Genomic DNA, 21706 nt, shown 5'->3' on the forward strand with positions numbered 1-21706 from the left:
TCCCGTTGCTTAAAAATAGATTCTTCCCGGTGGCATATCACTCAACGAACCCCGCAGCCAAAACTAAGGGAGTATCTATATTAATTTCGAGTAGACTTCCATGGCAGTGCCAAACAGCGCTCAAAGACCCGGAAGGACGTTTCGTGTTCTTAAGAGGGCTAGTCGGCGACACCCCACTCACATTGGCGTCGATTTACGCCCCTAATGAACATCAGGACACCTTTATCACAAGCATTTTAGAAAAACTGGGGGAGTTTACGGCTGGCCAGCTGATTCTAGGTGGGGACTTTAATATCCCCCTTATCCCATCCTCGGATACGTCCTCTGGACACTCCTCAGTACCTCCGACACATAGAAAGTGCATAGCTAACTCCCTACATAAAGCGCAATTGGTTGACGTGTGGCGACTCCAACACTCGGGAGAGCGTGACTATACTTTCTATTCGCAAACCCACAAACTCTACTCCAGAATAGACTACTTTTTGATACCCCATAATCAACTACACTCGGTGGTAGACTCATCCATAGGCCTCATCACATGGTCAGACCATGCTCCTATCACCCTCACATACACTCTCACGGGACATCCGCGTCTAGGTCAAGGGTCTGGCGACTGAACGAGAGTCTCCTCCTGATTCCCGAAGTTTTAGCTGACGCGACACAAACATTGACCTCATACTTTCGGGAAAACGATCAACAGGAATGTGACCCCGGTGTTTTGTGGGAGGCCCATAAAGCAGTCCTTAGGGGCCTACTGATTAAACATGGAGCGCGCATAAAGAGGGAAAGAAATGAACAATTGACAAAGCTCCTCGATGCCCTGTCTATTGTGGAAGCATGCCATAAACATGCCCCATCCCAGACCTCAGCGATAGAACTTGGGACGTTACGCAAACAAATTACAGACTTACTACATTATAAGGCCAAAGCAGCGTTGCAATGCTGCCGACAAACCACTTACGAGTCCGGCGACAAATGTGGGAAGATTCTAGCCAGAGCAGTTCGGGAACAGAAACAAGCAGCCTACATCCCACACATAGTAGGTCCGGATTCCCATAAAGTTACACTGCCAGAACAGATATCAAATGTGTTTAGAGACTTCTATGACAAAGTATATAACATATCACACAACCCAGCCTCCCAAACTGTTATGGACGATTACGTACAATCTTCTCAAATTCCCTCTCTCGCCACAGAAATAAGTGAGGAGCTAGATTCACCAATCACTCTAGAAGAACTCCAAAACGCCATGAAACCAGGAAAAGCCCCGGGACCCGATGGGTACACCACCCAATATTACAAAACTTTCCTTCCCCTTTTGGGCCCACGTATGGTAGCATTTTTTAATGAAGTTGGAGCGGAGGCAACTTTTCCCAGAGACATGCTAAAGGCCCACATATCGCTTATCCCCAAAGAAGGTAAAGACCCGACTTCATGTGGGAGCTACAGACCCATATCCTTGCTGAACATTGACTTAAAATTGTTTTCCAAACTTCTAGCAACCCGTTTGTCCCAACATCTCCAGTCATTAATCCACTTAGATCAGGTGGGCTTTATACCCACCAGAGTGGCTCGAGATAACACTATAAAAGTATTAAATCTCCTCTATACGGCGAACGCTAATGGCTCCCCATGTGTATTTTTAAGCACAGACGCTGAAAAAGCATTTGATAGAGTCAATTGGAACTTCATGTTTACAGTACTTCGCCATATAGGCATAGGAGACAGGATGATTAGATGGATAAACAAGATATACTCCAATGCCACGGCGCAAGTGAAGGCGAACGGGATACTCTCGTCCCCTTTCCCCATCACAAATGGAACGAGACAGGGGTGTTCTCTGTCACCCCTTCTCTTCACACTTTCCCTAGAGCCATTTTTATGTAAACTAAGACAACATCCAGACATTCAAGGGCTCCCCATGGGAGATAACCAATGCAAAATCTCAGCATATGCAGATGACCTACTCTTCTCACTATCTAACCCCACGATTTCTCTACCAAACCTCCTTAAAGAATTTGACACATATGGTGCTCTTTCAAATTTAAAAATCAACTTCACCAAATCGGCCGCTATGGGCATTGCAATCGCCCCCCTTGCCATGCAATCTATGCAAGCCAGCTTCCGTTTTAAATGGACGTCAGTGGCTCCAAATTACTTAGGTATGAATATTCCAATTGATATCAAACGCTCATATGAATTGAACTTCCCCCCCATTCTGGCTAAAGCTCGCTCCCTTTTAGAGAATTGGAACAGAGGTCTACATTCCTGGTTCGGCAGATGTAGCCTCATAAAAATTTGCATTTTACCTAAATTTTTATATCTGCTTCAAGCTCTCCCAGTCCACTTATCGCACTCATTCTTTAAACAAGTACATGCTCTATTTACCCGATTTATCTGGGCCAACAAAAAACCTTGCATACGTAGGACAATGCTTTCACTTCCCAAACAATATGGAGGCCTAGCGCTCCCAGATATCAGACAATACTTCCTGGCTACCCAGTTAGGTCGTATTCTTGACTGGAGACGCAACGCGAGAACTAAGCTCTGGGTTCAGATAGAACAAGCTCAAACTGACATACCATTGAAAAGTGCATTCTGGTGTTATGACCTCCTCCCCTCGGGATTGAAAACACACCCCCTATTGGGTACCACATTACGATACAGTAGTCAGGTGTCTATTCAATACTCCCTTACCTCGAGCAACTCTCCTTTATATCCGATCCTGGGAAACCCAAATTTTGCGCCGGGCATCCATTCCATTGAATTTGACTCCCTGCGAAGATCGGGCATTGACCATGCTGCCAAATTTGTGATGGATGGACGTTGGCCGATGCTACCCGAATTAACAAACGCGACAGGCATGTACCAACTTCCTTTTTGGAAAGCGGTGAAAGTGCATCACTTCTTACATTCAATCCCTAACCCTCAAGCCTTCTCCCGACAACTGACAACCTTTGAAGAGTACTGCACAGGTAATGAACCATTAGCGAAGACTCTCTCCAAAATGTACATGCTACTCAACACGCCCTCTACACAACCACATCTACCCTGTCTAGTTAGATGGGAAAGGGACCTTAACCGCAATTTTTCGGAGATACAAAAACAAAAGATCATCAACTGTGCACCAAAATACAGGAGACGAACTATAAAATTCTAACAAGATAGTACCTCACCCCCTCCAGATTACATAAATGTTTTCCGGCCACCTCAGATCGATGCTGGCGATGTGGGGAGGGAGAGGGTTCAATGCTTCACATCTTTTGGTCCTAACCTACAGAATTTCTGGAAGGAGGTTCGTCGCATTACTCAGAAATTTACTGATTATGTGATCCCTGACGATGTGGCGTTCTTCCTCCTGCACCTCTCAACAATCCCGATTAAAAGATATAAAAAATCTCTGATACGTCACTTACTGAATGCCGCCAAGGCATGTATACCGCTTCAGCAACAGTGCCCACCAACCATTGCGGAATGGCTCCGCAAGGTGGAAGAACTGAACAAAATGGAAGACCTCGTCCTCACAGCGCAACATAAACGTGAGAAATACTCAGACACCTGGACGATCTGGAATATTTTTATTTACTCAGAAGAAGGAGTCTCTCTCCTGGGTTCATAGCTTATTATGCCAATATTCCGGAACATAGATTGTTTCTTTAGGCCTACCCTCGCTCTGGCATACCCCCCTCCGCCTCTTTTCCTCCCTTTCTTTCTCCCACTTTCCTTTTCTAGACCTCCTTTTCATCCCTTTTGTTTCTCTAAACAGTTCTTTTTTTATGGAAAAAGGGAAAAGGCAGGGTAGAGGCCCATTGGTGTCGGGACGCACATGGAATAAATGTTATATATTACTCCATAGGTTATTTACTACCTTCTCCTGTGTATTTTAAGGTTCGGTATATCACATTTACCTATACTTTTTCACAATGTTTGTGGTGTATGTAATATGTACTGTATTGTCTAAATGTCTGTTATATTGGGACCTCTCCCTCCGTTACAGTTGAATAAAGCTCATATTTGAAAAAAAAAAAAAAAACTTGGGTAGTTGTCATTCTTGTAAAGACAGTCTTTATGCATTGTATCGATATTATACATATACAATTTTTCTGTTGTCAATAGACATCAAACAGATGACAAGAAAATAAATTCCCAGAGCACTATGGGTTATCTAAAGAGGCAGGCAGCACAGCAGACAAAGCCTGAATTTGGGAAGATTTATGTGACTGAATCCTCAGAGGGGAGCCGTAGAAAGAAGGAGGAGACATGGCTGTAAATGTAGGCCTGCTAATAGGAGATGTTTCAATACACTGCATAGCAGGCCGCTGTTGTAGAAGCCTTTTCCTCAGAGGATGGACACCAAGCAAATAGAAGAAGGTCATTACTCTTTACTCTGTGGGCCATTCCACTCCTGAGGGCTCAGGAGGAGCTGGTAGTACCAAGAGGATTATAAAGGTAAAAGGAGGATACTAAGGTCGAAAAATAAAGAACGAAAGCCAACGGAAACTGCCATGAAAATCAGAATAGATGGGAATGATCTGTGACCCTCAATGAAGTGCTCGTGAAGTGCTAACTGCGCAAGAAAAAAGATGGGAGGCCGAAACAAAGAGGAATAGGCCAAGAAATAGACTGACTCACCAAGGAAATAAATGCGTGAATATCTCAATTTCCTCTGAAATATGCAAACAAGGAGAAGGATCATTCCTACACATCCAACAAAACCCATACGTAGTGATGGTAACAACCGCCTCAGCTCAGACTCTATCCAGGCCTTGCCCACCCTGACATGTTTCGCCCTGTCCACTGGACTCAGCCTTGGAGGACCTCTATGACACAGCCCCGCGGGCAGGCGAAACGAGTTGGGGGGGCATGGCCTAGATGGAGTCTGGTCTGAGGCTGCTCTGACCATCGCTACCTATAGATTTTGTTGGATGTGCGGCAACTAAAATGATCCTTCTTGTTTGCATTAACTGAGCTGAGACAAGCCCAGTGGCGTCACTAGGTTTGGTGTCACCTGGTGCGTAAAATCATGGTGTCACCCCCCCCCCTTATCAGACCAGCTCAGGGTTGGCGGTTCAGCTACTGTACATATATATATTATAGCTGTGTCCAGCAGCACCCCCTGTTATCAGACCAGCTCAGTTACTATGTGTATATTATATCTAAAATAGATATGTCCAGCTGCACCCCCATCCTCCCACCTTCCAACCCTCCCATTAGTAGACCAGCTTAGGGTGGGCAGCCCAGCTGCTATATACATATATATTATAGCTGTGTTCAGCAACACCCCCTTCCTGGGGCGCGCACGCTCGCCGCCGGCGACCCGTTCCCGCTGTGATTGGACCTGGTCTCCGTCGTTCCCAAGGCGGACAGAACGGCAGTTTGCCTATGTAAACCAGGCAGATCGCCGTTGTGTGACAGGAGAAGACAGAGATCCTGTGTTTCTGCTAAGCAGGAACACGGATCTCCGTCTTCTTACAGTACAAGCCCCCCCACACAGTTAGCAAGCACTCCCTAGGAACAAATGTAACCCTTTGATCGCCCCCTGATGTTAACCCCTTCCCTGCCAGTGTAATTAGTACAGTGACAGTGCATATTGTTTAGAACGGATCACTGTATTGGTGTCACAGGTCCCCAAAAAAGTGTCACTTAGTGTCTGATTTGTCCGCCTCAATATCGCAGTCATTATAAGAATATGTAAAAAAAAAATCTAATTTCTTCATCAGTTTAGGCCAATATGTATTCTGCTACATATTTTTGGTAATACAAATCTCAATAAATGTGTATTGATCGGTTTGCGCAAAAGTTATAATGTCTACAAACTATGGGATAGATTTATGGAATTTTTATTGATTGTTTTATTGATTTTTCTTTTTAGTAATGGTGGCGATCAGCGACTTATAGCGGTATAAGTTGCTGATTGCCGCCATTACTAAAAAGAAAAATCAATAAATCAATCAATAAAAATTGCATAAATATATCCCATAGTTTGCAGACATTATAACTTTTGCGCAAACCAATCACTACACATTTATTGGGATTTGTATTACCAAAAATATGTAGCAGAATACATATTGGCCTAAACTGATGAAGAAATTAGATTTTTTACATTTTTTTTATTGGATGTGTTTTATAGCAGAAAGTAAAAAAATAGTGTTTTTTGTTTTGTTTATAGTGCAAAAAATAAAAAACCGCAGAGGTGATCAAATACCACCAAAAGAAAGTTCTATTTGTGGGAAAAAAGGTGGTGATGGTGGCAGCCGTGCCCTGTTTATAATAATTACAGCAGAGATGAAGCGAGCGCATTATAGCGAGTGACACCGTTCGCTGGGAATTCAGAGGCGGCGGGGAGATGAGATTGCGCAGCAGATGGGTGTTCAGATTTAATGATGAGAACAGCAGATGGCAAAAGACAACAGAAACGTTCTCTGTACGCCGGGTCACTTGCAGGCGAGCTCGTCACATCTCCGACTGCTTGTTCTCATTGTGCAATGTTATGTGTGCGCGGCGCCTACGGAATGATCCTGCGAGGGCGGCGCACTCGCACCCCTTACAACTGTTGCATTGTGTCTTTTCTTCCCTTTCTGATTGTGATGTTGGAGAATCAGCCGGGATATGTTTGAATCCGAGGGGAAAAAAAAAACACAACAAAATGACAAACTGCGCTATTTATAACTAGCTATGGAGGATTACATGGGGGGGACCTCAGGATATCAAACTCCCCCAGAACCTGGACTTGCCAGCAACAGGGGAGCTAATAAAACCCACTCCTAGTATATTAAAGTGAGATATATATATATATATATATATATATATATATATATATATATATATATATATATATATATATATATATATATATATATATATAGTGATATAAAGTGATATACCCGTATTTATTGGCGTATAACACACACTTTTTCCCCCTTAAAATCAGGGGAAATCGTGGGTGCGTGTTATACGCCGATCCCCCGCTGATTGTGAGCGGGGGAGTGAGCCGCCGAGATACACATAACCGAGTGTACTCGGCTAGGCTCGGCTCGGCTCACAGTCACGCCCAGTCCCGCCCCTATGATGGACATAACACAGGGACTGGGTGTGAGTGTGAGTGGAGCCGAGTCTAGCCGAGGACACTCGGCTATGTGTATCTCGGCGGCACTCGGCTCCGCTCACAGTCACACCCAGTCCCGCCATTGGACCTGTGTTATGTCCATTATAGGGCGGGACTGCGAGAGGAGCCGAGAGCCCCCGAGCACCGCCGAGATACACAAGACATCTGGCTCTGTATCTCGGCTGCGCCATTTTTAAACTGGAAGGCTGCAATAACAATGCTGCAATGACACTGACAAGGCTGCAATGACAAGGCTACACTGACAAGGCTGCAATAACAAGGCTACACTGACAAGGCTGCAATGACACTGACAAGGCTGCAATGACAAGGCTGCAATGACAAGGCTGCAATGACACTGACAAAGATGCAATGACAAGGCTGCAATGACATGGCTACACTGACAAGGCTGCAATGACACTGACAAGGCTGCAATGACACTAGACAAGGCTGCAGATGGACACTGATAAGGCTGCATTGATGGGCATTTAAATGTAAGTTTTTTTCCTTAACCACTTGAGCCCCGGACCATTATGCTGCCTAAGGACCAGAGGTCTTTTTCCAATTTGGCACTGCGTCGCTTTAACTGCTAATTGCGCGGTTATGCAATGCTGTACCCAAACGAAATTTGCGTCCTTTTCTTCCCACAAATAGAGCTTTCTTTTGATGGTATTTGATCACTTCTGCAGTTTTTATTTTTTGCGCTATAAACGGAAAAAGACCGAAAATTTTGAAAAAAAATGATATTTTCTACTTTTTGTTATAAAAAAAATCCAATAAACTCAATTTTAGTCATACATTTAGGCCAAAATGTATTCGGCCACATGTCTTTGGTAAAAAAAATGTCAATAAGCGTATATTTATTGGTTTGCGCAAAAGTTATAGCGTCTACAAACTAGGGTACATTTTCTGGAATTTACACAGCTTTTAGTTTATGACTGCCTATGTCATTTCTTGAGGTGCTAAAATGGCAGGGCAGTACAAAACCCCCCCAAATGACCCCATTTTGGAAAGTAGACACCCCAAGGAAATTGCTGATAGGCATGTTGAACCCATTGAATATTTATTTTTTTTGTCCCAAGTGATTGAATAATGACAAAAAAAAAAAAAAAAAAAAATATTTACAAAAAGTTGTCACTAAATGATATATTGCTCACACAGGCCATGGGCCTATGTGGAATTGCACCCCAAAATATATTCAGCTACTTCTCCTGAGTACGGGGATACCACATGTGTGGGACTTTTTGGGAGCCTAGCCGCGTATGGGACCCCGAAAACCAATCACCGCCTTCAGGATTTCTAAGGGTGTAACTTTTTGATTTCACTCTTCACTGCCTATCACAGTTTCGGAGGCCATGGAATGCCCAGGTGGCACAACCCCCCCCCAAATGACCCCATTTTGGAAAGTAGACACCCCAAGCTATTTGCTGAGAGGCATATTGAGTCCATGGAATATTTTATATTTTGACACAAGTTGCGGGAAAGTGACACTTTTTTTTTTTTTTTTTCTTTTTTTGCACAAAGTTGTCACTAAATGATATATTGCTCACACAGGCCATGGGCCTATGTGGAATTGCACCCCAAAATACATTTAGCTGCTTCTCCTGAGTATGGGGATACCACATGTGTGGGACTTTTTGGGAGCCTAGCCGCGTACGGGGCCCCGAAAACCAATCACCGCCTTCAGCGTTTTTAAGGGCGTGAATTTTTGATTTTACTCTTCACTGCCTAACACCGTTTCGGAGGCCATGGAATGCCCAGGTGGCACAAACCCCCCCCAAATGACCCCATTTTGGAAAGTAGACACCCCAAGCTATTTGCTGAGAGGCATGGTGAGTATTTTGCAGCTCTCATTTGTTTTTGAAAATGAAGAAAGACAAGAAAAAACTTTTTTTTTTTTTCTTTTTTCAAATTTCAAAACTTTGTGACAAAAAGTGAGGTCTGCAAAATACTCACTATACCTCTCAGCAAATAGCTTGGGGTGTCTACTTTCCAAAATGGGGTCATTTGGGGGGGTTTTGTGCCACCTGGGCATTCCATGGCCTCCGAAACTGTGATAGGCAGTGAAGAGTGAAATCAAAAATTCACGCCCCTTAGAAAGCCTGAAGGCGGTGCTTGGTTTTCGGGGTCCCGTACACGGCTAGGCTCCCAAAAAGTCTCACACATATGGTATCCCCGTACTCAGGAGAAGCAGCAGAATGTATTTTGGGGTGTAATTTCACATATTCCCATGGCATGTTTGAGCAATATATCATTTAGTGACAACTTTGTGCAAAAAAAAAAAAAAAAAAAAAAAATTTGTCTTTCCCGCAACTTGTGTCGCAATATAAAATATTCCATGGACTCGACATGCCTCTCAGCAAATAGCTTGGGGTGTCTACTTTCCAAAATGGGGTCATTTGGGGGGGTTTTGAACTGTCCTGGCATTTTATGCACAACATTTAGAAGCTTATGTCACACATCACCCACTCTTCTAACCACTTGAAGACAAAGCCCTTTCTGACACTTATTTTTTACATGAAAAAGTTTTTTTTTTTTTGCAAGAAAATTACTTTGAACCCCCAAACATTATATATTTTTTTAAAGCAAATGCCCTACAGATTAAAATGGTGGGTGTTTCATTTTTTTTTTTCACACAGTATTTGCGCAGCGATTTTTCAAACGCATTTTTTGGGGAAAAAACACACTTTTTTAAATTTTAATGCACTAAAACACACTATATTGCCCAAATGTTTGATGAAATAAAAAAGATGATCTTAGACCGAGTACATGGATACCAAACATGACATGCTTTACAATTGCGCACAAACGTGCAGTGGCAACAAAATAAATACATTTTTAAAAGCCTTTAAAAGCCTTTACAGGTTACCACTTTAGATCTACAGAGGAGGTCTACTGCAAAAATTACTGCCCTCGATCTGACCTTCGCGGCGATACCTCACATGCATGGTGCAATTGCTGTTTACGTTTGACGACAGACCGCCGCTTGCGTTCGCCTTAGCGCAAGAGCAGGGGGCGACAGGGGTGCTTTTTTTTTTTTTTTTTTTTTTCTTTATTATTTTTTTGCTTTTTTATCTTATTTTTAAACTGTTCCTTTCATTTTTTTTTTTTTTAAATCATTTTTATTGTTATCTCGGGGAATGTAAATATCCCCTATGATAGCAATAGGTAGTGACAGGTACTCTTTTTTGAAAAAATTGGGGTCTATTAGACCCTAGATCTCTCCTCTGCCCTCAAAGCATCTGACCACACCAAGATCGGTGTGATAAAATGCTTCCCCAATTTCCCAATGGCGCTATTTACATCCGGCGAAATCTAAGTCATAAAATGCTCGTAGCTTCCGGTTTCTTAGGCCATAGAGATGTTTGGAGCCACTCTTGTCTCTGATCAGCTCTATGGTCAGCTGGCTGAATCACCGGCTGCATTCTCAGGTTCCCTGTTGAGACAGGAGAGCCAGAGAAAAACACGGAAGACGGTGGGGGGGGGGGGGGCATTCCCTCCCACGGCTTGTAAAGGCAGTCTAGAGGCTAATTAGCCGCTAGGATTGCTTTTACATGAAAGCCGACCGCTGGCTGAAAAGAATGATACCAAGATGATACCTAAACCTGCAGGCATCATTCTGGTATAACCACTCAAAGTTGTGAATGGCGTACCTGAAGACAAAAAAATGGTTAACAATAAAGCACAGTAAACAATAAAGTATAAATAATTACATACCTGAAAAACAAACATGATAAAACATAACAACAATAACAATAACAATAACAATAAAACACTGCAGAATAGAATACAGTAAAAAAAGAGCAGAACAATAGAGAGAGAGAATAGAGAGAGAGAACAATAAAACGACAACTATTTTTTTTTATTTTATATATATTTTTTTTTTTTTTTACACTTTTTTTGTAACTAACTTTTATAACTGTAACCGGTTCCAGGTTCGGGTCTCTCAAAATGCGATGGCATCTTGGGAGACCCTGTGAAAGTGTGCCTAGTCTGTGCAATGCTGTACCCTACGCTAATACTCAACTAGTGTATGGTAGCGTTCAAAACATTCACCAATGCAAAGACCAGGATTGTCAGGACAGAAGGGACAATAATAGCGGGTGTCACGCCTATATCCGCGTTTGCTGCAGACACGACATCTTTTTGGGGGGGGTTCGTTGGGTAGGGGTACTCGGGAGGACATAAAAATGCCTCTCATGCAGCCGACTGCATTTGGTTGGGGATGTGAATGGGGGAAGTACGGGTGCTGCAGAAGCGGTGGGTTCCCAATTAGGATTGGCGAATGCAGCAGGAAGGGCACTATGGGCACGACGGGCCTGTGTTTGTCTTTTTGGTGGCAGCGGGACACTACTTGTGCTTGCCACCTCACCAGCTTGAACTGCACTTATGGGACTCGCCACGTCACCAAGTGTTACTGCAGTGCTGGTTTGACTACGACCGGGGTGTACTAGGCCGCTGGTGCTTGCCAGTTCAATAAAAAGCTTCCAAAAAAACTGTTAGCGATCGCAGGGATCAGGCCTGACTCTGCGAACGCTGCAGTTATGCGTTTAGTGTTTTGTAAGTGACAGTGATCGATCGATACTGCACTTGGGTGGGCTGGACTGGGCCGGGCGGAGGGGCAAAACGCAGGTGCTAGCAGGTATCTGGGTTGATCCCGCTAACACTGCGTTTTTGGGAACCCTAAACTGCTGGGGACGCTAGTATAGATCTGATCTGATCGGATCAGATATTGATCCGTTCAGATACTATACCACTAAAGGAGGCGTATGCTGCGTGCGTGGGTGTTAGTGGTACTGGCGCTAACCTGACGCTGCCTGGGGCCAGTGCTTGCTAGTTCACCAAAATGCTACCAAAAAAACTGTTAGCGATCGCAGGGATCAGGCCTGACTCTGCGAACGCTGCAGTTATGCGTTTAGTGCCTTGTAAGTGTCAGTGATCGATCGATACTGCACTTGGGTGGGCTGGGCTGGGCCGGGCTGGGCCGGGCGGAGGGGCACAACGCAGGTGCTAGCAGGTATCTGGGCTGATCCCGCTAACACTGCGTTTTTGGGAACCCTAAACTGCTGGGGACGCTAGTATAGATCTGATCGGATCAGATATTGATCCGATCAGATACTATACCACTAAGGGAGGTGTACGGTGCGTGCGTGGGTGTTAGCGGTACTGGCGCTAACCTGACGCTGCCTGGGGCTGGTGCTTGCCAGTTCACCAAAATGCTACCAAAAAAACTGTTAGCGATCGCAGGGATCAGGCCTGACTCTGTGAACGCTGCAGTTATGCGTTTAGTGTTTTGTAAGTGACAGTGATCGATCGATACTGCACTTGGGTGGGCTGGGCGGAGGGGCAAAACGCAGGTGCTAGCGGGTATCTGGGCTGATCCCGCTAACACTGTGTTTTTGGGAACCCTAAACTGCTGGGGACGCTAGTATAGATCTGATCGGATCAGATATTGATCTGTACAGATACTATACCACTAAGGGAGGCGCATGCTGCGTGCGTGGGTGTTAGCGGTACTGGCGCTAATCTGACGCTGCCTGGGGCGACGCATATCACCGCCGGGCGATCAGGGGGCTAAACCTTTATTAGGTAATAAACGGCGGGTGCCCTGACACTATAAAAAATAAACAAACTAACCTGCGTCACCCGTAACGGTTATACGGTGATCAGTGGTGAAAGGGTTAACTAGGGGGCCATCAAGGGGTTAAAACATTTATTAGGTAGTATATGGGGGTCCCTGACACTATAAAACGCTGACGGCGAACCTAAATATTTACCTCACTAACTAGCGTCACCAGCGACACTAATACAGCGATCAGAAAAATGATCGCTTAGCAACACTGGTGACAGGGGGTGATCAAGGGGTTAAAACTTTATTAGGGGGGGTTAGGGGGGTACCCTAGACCTAAAGGGGGGTAATACTCACTGTCCCAACACTGTAACTGTCACAAACTGACACTATGCAGTAATCAGAAAAAAAAAAAAAAAAAAAAACCTGCTGGTGTCAGTTTGTGACAGGGGGGGGGGTGATTGGGGGGGGATCGGGGGGCGATCGGGGGGGGGATCGGGGTGTTTTGTATGCCTGGCATGTTCTACTGTGTGTGTGTGTGTTGTGCACTCACATTGATGTCTTCTCCCCTCGGCGCTGGAACGGAAAATACCGAGCCGAGGGGAGATGACATCATTTCCTTTGCTGCTGTTTAGCATACAGCAGCAAAGGAGTGTTCCCATTGGCCGGCGGCGATCGCGAGGGGGGGGCCACGAACGGATGGCCTCCCCCTCATCTCGGATCGCCGGGGAACAGAACGGGACCGCTTCGGGCACCGGGGGGGGGTCCGATCGGACCCCCCACCCGCGAGAGGCAAATCACGTACATGTACGTGATTTTGCCTGCCCGTGCCGCCTTGCCGACGTAAATCGGCGTTAGGCGGTCCTTAAGTGGTTAAAATTCCCTCCTAAACTTGGGGTGCGTGTTATATGCCGATAAATACGGTATATCAGTAACTTAGGGCGTGTTCGCGCCACAAAAACGCACTACAGATCTGTTCCGGATGCGTTTCTGCACGCGTGTTCTTAATGCGTTTTTGCAAAAAGCAAAGGTTTTTTCCTCTTGTGGGACTTTAAAAGGCAGGAGTCTTCAAGCAGTAATTAATTCAAAAATATAAATTTATTACAAAAAGTTAAAATATGACAATAATAAAAGAGTCGGATGTTAGCAAACAGATGTGTATATAGATCTGATACAACAATACTAAAAAGGCACCACACACAGCTGTACAAGCAATGGGCTGGGACAGAAAGCCCGACGCGTTTCAAGGTTGTAAGTAGTTAGACCTCTTCTTCAAGGGCTGATGGTGAAATATGTATCTGAAATTTATCTGAAAGTATTTTATAAAAAATTCCAGAGTAAGCGGACATAACCGTTACAGAGCGATTTTATGGTCGTATACATTAAACATGCAAAAAACCTAATTTAGCACATTTGGGGACACACAGGACCACCACCAGGACTGAACACAAAGGGCGTCCTACCACTGAGGAATATCACCGTGGGTTCAAAAGGCCACTTGCCCCTTGGTCATCTGAGAAAATGGTAATAAAAACTAGTAAATAAATAATTAAATTTATCCCGTAAGGGATAAATTTAATTATTTATTTACTAGTTTTTATTACCATTTTCATATTCCCAATATTGTGCTAGACTTTAGCAGGTGCAGGCCTATATTATGCTTGCTTTACTGCTATGTCTCCCTTTTTTCCTGTGGGGTTAAAGTGGTGTTCCGGCCGAAATTATACTTTTTAAATAAAAATACCCCTATAATACACAAGCTTAATGTATTTTAGTAAAGTTAGTCTGTAAACTAAGGTCTGTTTTGTTAGTTTATAGCAGAAGTTTGTTATTTTATAAACTTACAGCAGGCCATGGCCATCTAAAGTGTGGGCATCTGAAGCCAGACTGTATTTCTTCCTGGATCTCATCCTTGCAGATCTAGCACATGCTCAGTGCAGCACAAGCAGTGTAATAGGTTTCAGGTCAGGTTTCCATAGCAACGGCAATGTCAGAGGAAGTCGCTGCCCCTTCCCAGAAGGCATTGCAAACAGGAAATGCTGCGATGGGCCATGGCCAGGGAGGAGGAAGGGAAAAATACAGCAGATATACAGTAGATGCTGAGAAAAAAGATAAAAAAAAATCCAATTAGTTTACAGTGCACAGTTTAGTGAGGGATGCTGAAGAGTTGTAAAAGTGGGTGGAACTCCACTTTTAACTACCACGTTTTCTCCCCCCCCCCACACTTTTTTTTCTCAGATCTTTCTCGGTCTTTTATTCATTTTTCAAAAGACGAAGAAACCCAGTGGGGATTAAATACCACCAAAAGAAAGCTCTATTTGTGTGAAAAAAATGATAAAAGTCTCATATGGGTAGAGTGTTGCATGACTGCGCAATTGTGGTGTCCACCATATGCAGCCACTTGTGCCCGTCATACGCAGCCACTTGTGTCTATCATATGCAGCCACTGTGCCCGTCATATGTAGCCACCTGTGCCCGTCAAATGCAGCCACTCTGCCCACCATATGCAGCCACTGTGTCCACCATATGCAGCCATTTGTGCCCATCATATGCAGCCACTTGTGCCCATCAAATGCAGCCAGGCGCGTCCCCCAGCTCGGCTGTCACTTCACTAAACCCACCCCCCCTGCGTGGCCGGTCTGGCGGCACTTACCGACTGACGGGGCTTCCTCTTCTGTAGCGGCGGCTGTGGCTCCTGTGTCCGCTCGGCTCCTCGGGCTTCTTCCGCCGTGCCTCTTTTTCCGCCAAAGCGTTAGGCATCCAATAGGATCGCCTAATGCTTTGGCCAATCGGGAGACAGGTCTCACTGACCTGCCTGCTGATTGGCAGGGAGGAACGTTGTGTGGCATAGCAAATTAATTTTCGCTATTTTCACATTAACGGTGGGATCGGGACACAGTGCTCTGCGCCCCGAGCCCACCCTATTTTGAAACCTATTAGAGCCTCTGGCTCTAATCACATGCTTCAAAATACACATCCCTGCCTATCCCCGCCATAGTAATTCATGTGTCTGCCACTGGGCTTTGATCTCTGTCAAGTGCTGGGGGCTGGATCGCCTCCGCTGCTTTTCCTCCAATCAGGGGCCAAAGAAGCTGAGTGCGAGTTTACCTGTTGCCCTCACACTGGAGACATGTACACCATCAACATGGCGTCCCAGGACGGTGGGTACCGTGTCCACCGAGGGCAGAGCGCATGACCCTGCTTTGGGGTCACTGGTGGCTTAGAGAGGAGGAGATGGCCCCAGGGTTGGCCAAAATTGGAAGAGCTGGTCCTTGGGTGGTTGGAGGAGGAGAGGGTGCCACCCTTCTTCCCGGAGGACGGGGACACCCTTCTCTCCCCTGGAGGACGGGGACACCCGGGTTAGTGAAGGGGGTTAGTGAAGTGAGAGCCGAGGGACGCGCCTGGCTGCATATGGTGGGCACAGTGGCTGCATGTGATGGACACAGTGGCTGCATTTGATGGGTAGAAATGGCTGCATATGATGGGCACAAGTGGCTGCATTTGTTTGGTACAAGTGGCTGCATTTGATTGGTACAAGTGGCTGCATAGGACGGGCAGAAATGGCTGCATATGATGGGCACAAGTGGCTGCGTACGACGGGCACAAGTGGCTCCATATGGTGGGCACAGTGGCTGCGTTTGATGGGCACAGTGGTAGATGGGCACAGTTGCGTTTGATGGGCAAAGTGGCAGATGGGCACAGTTGCAGCGTTTGATGGGCACAGTTGCAGTGATTGATGGGCACAGTGGCAGCGTTTGATGGGCACAGTGGCAGCGTTTGATGGGCACAGTGGCAGCGTTTGATGGGCACAGTTGCAGTGTTTGATGGGCACAGTGGCAGATGGGCACAGTTGCAGCGATTGATGGGCACAGTGGCAGATGGGCACAGTTGCAGCGTTTGATGACAGAACAATGTCATACCTCCCAACATTTGAACTTCAGAATGAGGGACACTGGAGGAGGGAAAAGATCTGCTGTGCGCACAGTATGCCGCGGTAAAGTACGGGCATGACCAAGTGCTTAGCAGTGGGAGGGGCTCAAGGGATGTGGTTAAAAAGAACACAGGTTTCCTTGTACCTATAAAATATGCTTTGATTGCTTTGTCTTTGTCCTTAAAATAGTCAGGGACTGCATAGCAATAAGCAACTGTTGAGACAATGAGAAGTATATAATGTACAATATTGTGTATATATAGTACAAGAGTGTGTAATGTACAGAATGCAGGGGTCAGGAGTGTGTAATGTACAGAATGCAGGGGTCAGGAGTGTGTAATGTAAAGAATGCAGAGGTCAGGAGTGTGTAATGTACAGAATGCAGGGGTCAGGAGTGTGTAATGTACAGAATGCAGGGGACATGAGTGTGTAATGTACAGAATGCAGGGGTCAGGAGTGTGTAATGTACAGAATGCAGGGGTCAGGAGTGTGTAATGTACAGAATGCAGGGGTCAGGAGTGTGCAATGTACAGAATGCAGGGGTCAGGAGTGTGCAATGTACAGAATGCAGGGGACATGAGTGTGTAATGTACAGAATGCAGGGGACATGAGTGTGTAATGTACAGAATGCAGGGGTCAGGAGTGTGTAATGTACAGAATGCAGGGGACAGGAGTGTGTAATGTACAGAATGCAGGGGTCAGGATTGTGTAATGTACAGAATGCAGGGGACAGGAGTGTGTAATGTACAGAATGCAGGGGTCAGGGTTGTGTAATGTACAGAATGCAGGGGACAGGAGTGTGTAATGTACAGAATGCAGGGGTCAGGAGTGTGTAATGTACAGAATGCAGGGGTCAGGAGTGTGTAATGTACAGAATGCAGGGGTCAGGAGTGTGTAATGTACAGAATGCAGGGGACATGAGTGTGTAATGTACAGAATGCAGGGGACAGGAGTGTGTAATGTACAGAATGCAGGGGTCAGAATTGTGTAATGTACAGAATGCAGGGGACAGGAGTGTGTAATGTACAGAATGCAGGGGACAGGAGTGTGTAATGTACAGAATGTAGGGGTCAGGAGTGTGTAATGTACAGAATGCAGGGGACAGGAGTGTGTAATGTACAGAATGCAGGGGACAGGAGTGTGTAATGTACAGAATGCAGGGGTCAGGAGTGTGTAATGTACAGAATGCAGGGGTCAGGATTGTGTAATGTACAGAATGCAGGGGTCAAGATTGTGTAATGTACAGAATGCAGGGGACAGGAGTGTGTAATGTACAGAATCCAGGGGAAAGGAGTATGTAATATATGGAATGCAGGGGACAGGAGTGTGTAATGTACAGAATGTAGGGGTCAGAAGTGTGTAATGTACAGAATGCAGGGGACAGGAGTGTGTAATGTACAGAATGCAGGGGACAGGAGTGTGTAATGTACAGAATGTAGGGGTCAGGAGTGTGTAATGTACAGAATGCAGGGGACAGGAGTGTGTAATGTACAGAATGCAGGGGTCAGGATTGTGTAATGTACAGAATGCAGGGGTCAGGATTGTGTAATGTACAGAATGCAGGGGACAGGAGTGTGTAATGTACAGAATCCAGGGGAAAGGAGTATGTAATATATGGAATGCAGGGGGCGGCAAAAAAAGGAAAGAAAGGAGGGTGCACCGACCTAGTGCATTACCACTGATAGCATTTATTAAAGAAAGTTAAAACAGCAAATGGATACTCAAAAATGAGCGAAAAATCAGGCATGAACAATAACTGCAAGTGCGTAGTAGCAAACATCAAACAACCGGGACCGGACATCAGGTGGATGAGGCAATGGCTGACGCGTTTCAGGGAAGAACCCCTTTCTTCAGAGCCTAAGCGGGTTGACAGCGGGTTGTTCATGCCTGATTTTACGCTTGTTTGTGAGTATCCATTTGCTGTTTTAACTTTCTTTAATAAATGCTATCAGTGGTAATGCACTAGGTTGTGCGCCCTCCTTTCTTTCCTTTTTTTATAGTCCATGAATACCCATTATTCTAAGGAAGGCGGCAAGACGGCAGATACCACTGAAGCATTCGGTCTTACCACACATTGAAGAACTAGCTACCTGAGCACAGGAGAGATTTTTTAGTTTTATGCAGGGGGCGGCTCCATATATTCCCTTAATCCCATCCCGACTCCATCCACCACCCCGATCCAATCCTGGCTCCATTCATCCCTGATCCCATCCCAACTCTATCCATTCCCTTTACCTCATCCTGGCTCCATCCATCCCCCGAACCCATCCTGGCTCAATCCATCCCACATACCATCCTGATCCCATCCTGACTCCAACCATCCCCCGATCCCATCCCGGCTCTATCCATCACCCGATCCCATTCCGGCTCCATCCTTCCCTTGATCCCATCCCAGCTGCATCCTTCTTGTCCCCTCCCTCATCCCATCCCAGCTCCATCCTTCTTGTCCCCCCCCTCATCCCATCCCCATCCTTCTTGTCCCCCTCATCCCAGCTTCTTCTTTCTTGTCCCCCCCTCATCCCAGCTCCATCCTTCTTGCCCCCCTCATCCCATCCCAACTCCATCCTTCTTGCCCCCCCTCATCCCATCCCAGCTCCATCCTTCTTGTCCCCCCTCATCCCATCCCAGCTCCATCCTTCTTGTCCTCCTCTCATCCCAGCTCCATCCTTCTTGTCCTCCTCTCATCCCAGCTCCATCCTTCTTGTCCCTCCCCTCATCCCATCCCAGCTCCATCCTTCTTGTCCCTCCCCTCATCCCATCCCAGCTCCATCCTTCTTGTCCCTCCTCTCATTCCATCCCAGCTCCATCCTTCTTGTCCTCCCCCTCATCCCATCCCAGCTCCATCCTTCTTGCCCCCCCTCATCTCATCCCATCCCGATCCTTCTTGTCCCCCCCTCATCCCATCCCAGCTGCATCCTTCTTGTCCCTCCCCTCATCCCATCCCAGCTCCATCCTTCTTATCCTCCCCCTCATCCCATCCCAGCTCCATCCTTTTTGCCCCCCCTCATCTCATCCCATCTCGATCCTTCTTGCCCCCCCTCATCCCATCCCAGCTCCATCCTTCTTGTCCCCCCTCATCCCATCCCAGCTCCATCCTTCTTGTCCTCCTCTCATCCCAGCTCCATCCTTCTTGTCCTCCTCTCATCCCAGCTCCATCCTTCTTGTCCCTCCCCTCATCCCATCCCAGCTCCATCCTTCTTGTCCTCCTCTCATCCCAGCTCCATCCTTCTTGTCCCTCCCCTCATCCCATCCCAGCTCCATCCTTCTTGTCCCTCCCCTCATCCCATCCCAGCTCCATCCTTCTTGTCCTCCTCTCATCCCAGCTCCATCCTTCTTGTCCCTCCCCTCATCCCATCCCAGCTCCATCCTTCTTGTCCCTCCCCTCATCCCATCCCAGCTCCATCCTTCTTGTCCCCCCCTCATCCCATCCCAGCTCCATCCTTCTTGTCCCCCCCTCATCCCATCCCAGCTCCATCCTTCTTGTCCTCCTCTCATCCCAGCTCCATCCTTCTTGTCCTCCTCTCATCCCAGCTCCATCCTTCTTGTCCCTCCCCTCATCCCATCCCAGCTCCATCCTTCTTGTCCTCCTCTCATCCCAGCTCCATCCTTCTTGTCCCTCCCCTCATCCCATCCCAGCTCCATCCTTCTTGTCCCTCCCCTCATCCCATCCCAGCTCCATCCTTCTTGTCCTCCTCTCATCCCAGCTCCATCCTTCTTGTCCCTCCCCTCATCCCATCCCAGCTCCATCCTTCTTGTCCCTCCCCTCATCCCATCCCAGCTCCATCCTTCTTGTCCCCCCCTCATCCCATCCCAGCTCCATCCTTCTTGTCCCCCCCTCATCCCATCCCAGCTCCATCCTTCTTGTCCTCCCCCTCATCCCATCCCAGCTCCATCCTTCTTGCCCCCCCTCATCTCATCCCATCCCGATCCTTCTTGTCCCCCCCTCATCCCATCCCAGCTCCATCCTTCTTGCCCCCCCTCATCTCATCCCGATCCTTCTTGTCCCCCCCTCATCCCATCCCAGCTCCATCCTTCTTGTCCCCCCCTCATCCCAGCTCCATCCTTCTTGTCCCTCCCTCATCCCATCCCAGCTCCATCCTTCTTGCCCCCCCTCATCTCATCCCATCCTTCTTGTCCCCCCTCATCCCATCCCAGCTGCATCCTTCTTGTCCCCCATCATCCCATCCCAGCTCCATCCTTCTTGCCCCCCCCTCATCCCAGTTCCATCCTTCCTGTCCCCCCGTCATCCCTTCCCAGCTCCATCCTTCTCCCCCATGCCTCCCTCCCCTGCAAGTCTCACAGAAATATTCACAGACCTGGCAGAAGAGAAGAGAGCACATTCAGCTGCAGGGGCGGGGGAGGTGCTGCTGGCGGGACTCGGGAAAGAGGACTCAGGCTGAGCGGAGAGAGAGGATATTCAGAGTAGGTGGGGGAGGGGGGTCTGCTGTTGGTGCTGGCGGGGGGCACACTGGCAGGACTGAGTCTATGCGGCTAAAATCCTACCTCAGATCAGCCGCGTTGTTTTGGCAGAGCGGTGTGCTGCTCCCCCCTCCTCCTCTCTGTACAGGAAAACATAGGAGGGGCGGGTTCAGTGCACTCCGCTCTGTGCTGTGTGCCCGGGAGAGATACTGGCTGCTATAACATGTGTTGCTCGCGGCGTGCGGGAACCATGACAACCCGCACACACCACGGGCATTCCGGGACTCAGCACTGATTCGCGGGATTCCGGGAGAGGGACTGATTTCCGGGACGGTCCCGGCCAATCAGTGACGGTTGGGAGGTATGCTGTTCTGATGCCCGCATGCCTCTCCCAGCCTTTTTGCGGCTGCCCAGCAGGGCTGTCCCTGGAGCCTCTTTGCATCCGCCCATTCAGTTCACAGGGTGGCTGGGGGGCAGAGACTAGAAGTCAGCTGACTTGTGAGGAATGTAAAGTGGGTGGGGCTGGAGGAGACCCTATCTCCTGATTTCGGCATAGGTGTCACTGGCTGCTACGAGACACCACAAAGTCGGAGGCACAGTGAGTAACACTACCTGTGATTATAGTTGCCAATAAAAGTCCCCACTACAGATCAGCAGATGACCTTGATCAAGAGCACCTAAGTTG

General features: G+C 47.1%; 1 long non-coding RNA gene across 1 annotated transcript; it reads right to left on the reverse strand.

The window, feature by feature from the left end:
• Nucleotides 1-13830: 13830 nt before the first annotated feature.
• Nucleotides 13831-21408, reverse strand: LOC141112565 (uncharacterized). Its single transcript, XR_012236619.1, has 3 exons — nucleotides 21106-21408; nucleotides 14517-14770; nucleotides 13831-13980 (listed from the first exon to the last, which is right to left on the reverse strand). It is a non-coding gene; the product is annotated as an uncharacterized lncRNA (long non-coding RNA).
• Nucleotides 21409-21706: the final 298 nt, after the last annotated feature.

The sequence above is a fragment of the Aquarana catesbeiana genome, linkage group LG11 (assembly GCF_042186555.1).
Source record: "Aquarana catesbeiana isolate 2022-GZ linkage group LG11, ASM4218655v1, whole genome shotgun sequence".
NCBI classification, from domain to species: Eukaryota; Metazoa; Chordata; class Amphibia; order Anura; family Ranidae; genus Aquarana; species Aquarana catesbeiana.